The following is a 7,020-nucleotide window of genomic DNA, read 5'->3' on the forward strand; positions in this document are numbered from 1 at the left end:
AATCTACTAATTTTTAAATGAAGACAATAAACTTACATTTAAAAAGTTGACTACAAGTGTTGGACAAACAAAAAACCCAGCTATTGGTCATCCTTTTGAAATCTACTCATAGACAATGCAGGCTGAAGCCTGCAGGACATATTGTCATCCTGTGAAACCATCCATTAGCCTGAGGGTCTGCTGGGCATGTCATTTCTCTTCATTACTATTAATAATGCTGCAGTGAAGAGGCTCCCATGTCTGTCTTTTCATATCTAGGCAATTACATCCTTAAGGTGAACTTAACGAAGGTGGGTTTTAGATTCAAATGGTATGGACATGATTTTATCTTTAATGCATAATGTCAAATAGTTTTCCACCAAATTCAAGCAAATTTATATTTATATTTACTGTTCACAAGAGCCTTCATTTCTCACACTTTCACCAGCACAGAGGTTAGTGAAGCTTTTTCATATCATTGATTTTAGAGATGAATATTTATGTAAAATTATATTTACTTACATCTCTTTAATTAATGGTATTAAGCAGACATGTGTTTATTGACCTTTGGTAAATACTTTTTTTTATATTGCCTGTTCATATTTTTATCCATTTAAAAATTGTCTCTTGACTTTTTCTTATGGCTTAGGACTTCTTTGTATACTCAGAATATTAACTGAACTAACACAACATTGTAAAGCAATTATACTCCAATAAAAAAAAAATTAAAAAACACTACTCATTTGTCTCTTAACCTTGTATAGTGGGATAAAATTTTTTATCATTTTAATACCTGCCATGATAGTTTTTGAAGTGGGAATTTAATTTTGCTTACAAGAATACATTAATAAGTAATTTAGATCATAAATAGGAGGGTTGGACTTCCCTGGTGGCTCAGGTGGTAAAGCATCTGCTTACAATGCGGGAGACCTGGGTTCAATCCCTGGGTCGGGAAGATCCCCCAGAGAAGGAAATGGCAACCCACTCCAGTATTCTTGCCTGGAAAATCCCATGGACGGAGTAGCATGGTAGGCTACAGTCCATGGGGTTGCAAAGAATCGGATACGACTGAGCGACTTCACTTTCACTTTCACTTTCATGAGGGTTCAGTTTATATGAAAACAATGAAGCAAAGAGACAGCTAAACACAGTAGAGTGCTGGAAGATTATAAACAAAAGACACAACAAAATAGAGAAAAGTGGGAGATTTTTCCAGCACATATAATTGACATGTATTAACATTCAGTATATATAAAGAACTCCTATCGTTCAGTTCAGTCGCTCAGCCATGTCTGACTCTTTGTGACCTCATGGACTGCAGCACACCAGGCTTCCCTGTCCATCACCAACTTCTGGAGCTTGCTCAAACCCATGTCCATCGAGTTGGTGATGCCATCCAACCATCTCATCCTCTGTCATCCCCTTTTCCTCCAGCCTTCAATCTTTCCCAGCATCAGGTTTTTTTCCAATGAGTCAGTTCTTCACATCAGGTGGCCAGAGTACTGGAACTTCAGCCTCAGCATCAGTCCTTCCAATGAATATTCAGGACTGTTTTCCTTTAGGATTGACTGGTTTGGTATCCTTGCAGTCCAAGGGACCACCCCACTCCAGTACTCTTGCCTGGAAAATCCCATGGACAGAGGAGCCTGGTAGGCTGCAGTCCATGGGGTCGCTAAGAGTCAGACACGACTGAAGCGACTTAGCAGCAGCAGCAGTCCAAGGGACTCTCAAGAGTCTTCTCCAGCACCACAGTTCAAAAGCATCAACTCTTTGGCACTCAGCCTTCTTTATAGACCCAACTCTAGCATCCATACATGACTACTGGAAAAACCATAGCTTTGTCTAGATGGATCTTTGTCGACAAACTGATGTCTCTGCTTTTTAATATGTTGTCTAAGTTGGTCATAGCTTTTCTTCCAAGGAGCAAGCGTCTTTTAATTTCATGGTTGCAGTCACCATCTGCAGTGATTTTGGAAACCGCCCCCCCCCCCCAAAAATAAAGTCTGTCACTGTTTTCACTGTTTCCCCATCTATTTGCCATGAAGTGATGGGACTGGATGCCATGATTTTAGTTTTTTGAATGCTAAGTTTTAAGCCAACTCCTTTTTTTTTTAAGCCAACAAAGCCAACTTTTAAAGAACTCCTACAAATTGAGAGAAAAAAGCAGACAACCAATTTAAAACATGAACAAAATATTTGAATATAGTGGAGTTTGTCTCACAAAAGAAAATATCCAAATAACCAATAAATATATGGAAAATTTCTAAAACATAATTAATAATCAGATAAATGTAAATTAAAACATAAAGAAAAGCACACCTATCAGATGTTTACTGCCATTAAATGTTTTTGAGAATATGGAATATCAGAGATTCTTAAAAATTGCTGGTGGGACTGTAAAACCTTTAGGAAAAGTTCCTAATGTAGATACATATATCCCATGACCAAGGGAGATGGAGATATATATATATATATACATATATAAATTTCTACAAATATACATACTTTTTATATCAAGATATATTTATCTATATGTGTGTGTGAAGCCTTGTTTATAATTTCCTCAAACTGAAAAGAACTCATATATCCATTAACACAGAATAGATAAATTGTGGTATGGAAAACTATACAGCTGTGAACACAAATACATTAAAGCTACATGCTCCAACATGGATAAATCTTACTAACGTAGACTGGGAGAAAGAAAAGAGAGGCATAAAGAACACAGCAGGTGTTATTCTTTGTATACAAAGGTCAAAAAGAGACTAAATTATATAGTTTAGGGATGTATGCTCAGGTAGTAAACCTACAAAGAAAAACAAGGACATGATTACTAATTATTTAAAAAATTAATTAGACCCTGGAGAAGGAAAGAGTAACCCACTCCAGGATTCTTGCCTGGAAAATTCCATGGATAGAGGAGTCTGGTGGGCTACAGTCCCTAGAGTCACAAAGAGTTGGACACGACTGAAGCAGCTTAGAATGCACAATAATTAAAATATTGGCTGTTTCTAGAAGGAGTAGTTGTGATGGGGAAGAGTATTTTTGTATGTGTGTGTGGTTTTCTTTTGAGAAGTGTATTAGAGTGTCAATGATCTCTTTCTTGATGTAGGTGTTTGCTATTTAACTTTTAAACTTTTCTGATGTATTTTACGTTTAGCAATAAAATAGAAATTTCAGAAGTAGAAAAATGCAGAGAAGTGAGGATACAGGAGGTAAAGAAAAATACTGGGAGAAAAGGAGCTAGATGACATAGCTGGGGGCTGAAGCCTGCAGAAAAATACTGTTAATCATTTCTTCCAATCAGTGGAGTGTATGAAGTAGTTTTTAGGACAAAATTATTCAATATTTAATTTGCTATTGCTGTACATGTTTCCTCACCATAGACATTCAATAAATTTCATTAAATATGTAAATATTTTGTCTGAGATTTTGAGGAAATCAAAGCAAGGTAACCAAATTGGTTCATTTCTCTCTTCAAAGAGAGGGAGATATATGTAGAGTTAGATCAAGGGTTCTTTAAGAAAGCTGAGTAGTGACCATGAGCATCTGAGCGCAGGGTGTGTACAGAAATCTTGGGGAGAAAGCAGAGGGTCTCGCAGAATCCGGAGTGGGGGTTTAAGCCTCCAAAGAGTACTGCCTATCTGAAGCCCATAAATACTGGTTGATGACAGGATTTTCTCTTCTTCTTCCTTCTACTTCTTTATTCTGCACACAAATTTAAGATTTACAGATAATCAAGTTTATTAGTCTTTATTTTTTGATTTTTGGATTTCATAATATGCTTGAAAGACTCTTCTTCATTTTTAAACATTTAAAGTCGTTGATTTGCTTAGAATCCTACCCAGGGTAAAAACAGAGGGAGAGCTCAATTTTGTTTTCCCAGAGAGCCGGCTCAATCTTTTTCTCTGATAATTTAAAATGCCTCATTTGATCATATATTAAATTTCATATTTATATACTCTCCAGTCTACTGGTTCTAGTCCTCTGTTATTCCTATGTTTTTATTACTATTGTTCTAAGATACTTTTTAAAATCTGATAAGAAAAAATCTCTCATGCCAGTATTTTCTTGCCACTTCCTCTTCAATGATTGTGTCAAATTCATCTTAAAATCATTTTGCCACATTTTAAAGCAAAATAAGATAAAATCAAAACAACACCCCATTGGGGCTTTGATAGAGAAGTCACTGAATTCACAGATTACTTTCAGTAGCAATATAGCATTTTCTTACTCAAGAACCTTCTGTTTCCAATTATTCAATTATTTTTGTATGTTTCTCTATTATGTTTTCTATTTTTCTTTATTAACATCCTAAATATTTCTCATCTCTAAACAAACTATCTTGTTATGGGTTTCAGCATCCAGGATTAATTTTAGAATCTCATTTGATAGATATTTATTTTTGCATTAAAGGATTAGCTGCATTTCATTAGAGGATATCAGTGGGGTTTTAAAAAAATACATTCTATTTCCTTCTGTTTAATATTTGGCAAGTCTTCCCAGATTCTGGCCCTCAGTTGACAGTCTTTGTTTTGGGTGATTTGAGTTTTCAAGTTTCCTTGTTTTCCTGTGCCTCCATAGATGATATTTTAGTGAGAAACTGGGAGGATACAGGAGGAAACTCCAGCCAGGCATCATTTTAAATCAGAAGTCTGTTCACTGACCAAAAAACATTAGAAGCCCAAGGCATAATTTATGTATCTTAGTGCTGCTCAAGGTTGCAAATCTAGCCTGTTGCTTTCTTTATTTCAAACCCATTCCTGTCACTTTAATTGGTGTATGCATCTCATATCTGTGTATGTTTGAGTTTTAAATGTATATAATTTCAAGGTGTACTTACTATACGAAGTATGTGGCCATATTCTACCACCTGGCGTTGTTTCTTTTCATCAGACCAAACCAGAGCAAGGATCTTGCTACTTGTATTTAATTCCAACTTTAGTCCTTTTATGATAATCAAATGTCAATTGCCCAGAACCGGGGATGGAAAAGCACTATACTGCGTGCCTGGGGGTTCTTGAAATAAAAGATTGGGTAATTTATATTTTTAATATAAGTGATTTAGAGCCTGAGGCTTTGATCCAATTAAGCAGAGAATCAAATTAGCTGGAGATTAAATGAAGATGGAATGAAGAGAAGTCTTGCTGGCTCCTGAGTTTTCTAAAGAAGGCTTGTTGGAGTGCAGGATGTTCTCAGTCTGGGCTGCACATTAGAATTGCTTAGGGAGCTTTAAAATATACTGATGCCCAGACCCCACCCTAGAGATTTCAATTTAATTGGTCTGATTAGTTGCCTGGGTATCAAGAATTTAAAATTTTTCCCAACTGATTCTTGTATGCTGCCATGGTTGAAAATGACATAGTTCTTAATCCTCAGTGAGCTAAGAGTCACCTGGGAGCTAGTTTAAAAATATATAGACTCCAGGGCTCTACTTAGACACCTTCGGGCACAGTGAACTGAAATAGGGTCTAGGAATCTGCATTTATAACAAATGTCCACATGATGGTGATCTAAATTATTTCTGCTCTACCCACTGTAGTCTATACTCTCCTCGTCTACTTTTAACTTGACTCTTGGAATATCTTTTTAAAAATACGTACATCTTCCCAAATTTAAAACATTCCCTGGTTGCCCAATGTATTCAAAATGTAGTCTTTATGGTGGCTTTGAAGGCTTTCCCTTCCAGTTTTTACCCATCTCCTTGACCTTCTCAGCATCTCCATTCCAACCCCTCTCTGATACACACGTGGGATCCTTTTCTGGAATTAACTTCTTCTTTCAGAGTCTTTGTTTGTGCCTCTGCCTTCAAAAGCCTTTCCCCCTTGGCCCATGGAAATCCTGCTCCTGAGCTACTAGAATGCCATGCCTTCCTTGAAGCTTTGTTTCCTCTTTTCAGATTTGGGTAATAATGCTTTTCTCTTCATGCCTAGTGCAATTGACCTGCATCTCTCTTGTATTTTGTTTTCTTTGGTTGGATTTGAGCTATGGAAAGCTAAGTTCATCCTGCCCCCAACCCCCAGCACAGCATATTATCTTCATTGGTCAATGCAAGCCCCTTTAATATGTTTGAACAGTATCCATAAATTATGTGCATGCCCTCAAAAATAAGTCTTGTTGTCTTGTGTGTAGATGCTTCTAATTGACCTAAATGTTTTTTTGTTGTTTCACTCTTTTTCAACCCTAGATTTTTTAATGATCTACCCATGTTGCTGAAATTAAGTTGGATTTATTACTTTTACCTGCTGCATAGTAATCCTTAGGGGACGTTCACCACAACATTCTACCTGTCAATACAACTATATTTTCTCAAGAGGGCCACTCCTTGTACATAGGCCCAGATGGATCTATGTGAGAATTTCTCTGAAATAGCGGCTAAAGAATGGGATTACCTAGTCACATGTGCTCTCTCGGCTTTACCAGATACTCCCAGAATGCTCCCCATCTGTGAGGCAACCACCCCCTCATATGTGCACTTTTTCTTGGTGAGGATTTAGTCCCTGTTAACCATCCTGGCAAGGGAGGGCACCACTTATGAACTCAAGACCTTATAGGAAAAAAGTGAGTCAGGATCTTGAAGTTGTGATTCTACAAAAATTCTTTGAGATATTTTTATGTCTATTAAAACAATGACTATAAAAAAACTTGACAATCACTAAGGAGATCATCAAGGATACTTTACAAACTGAAAGCAATAATGGATATTTTCATGAGTGGAAGTAAGAGATCTAAAAGTCTGTCCCAAGAAAAAATGGTCTAGAAAACATGGTGGCTACAGCTTGATTAGGTCAATTTTATGAGCTTGAGTGACTCGAGATCACTCAATCTGAGATTTTTCTATTGGAGAAACAATCTTCAAAAGTCAATTCACAGATATTAATTTTAGAAGAGTGAAAGTATATCCAATCATGTATAGTTAATACTTTTTGAGAACTTTTTGTGTACCTAGTACTGTTCTAAACAACACATAAACATTATCTCATTGAAATAGATTTTATTTTTATCATCCCCCTTTTGAAGAGGAAAACACTAAGATTTAAA

The sequence above is a fragment of the Giraffa tippelskirchi genome, chromosome 1 (assembly GCF_054371585.1).
Source record: "Giraffa tippelskirchi isolate mGirTip1 chromosome 1, T2T-mGirTip1v1.2.pri, whole genome shotgun sequence".
Lineage (NCBI taxonomy): Eukaryota > Metazoa > Chordata > Mammalia > Artiodactyla > Giraffidae > Giraffa > Giraffa tippelskirchi.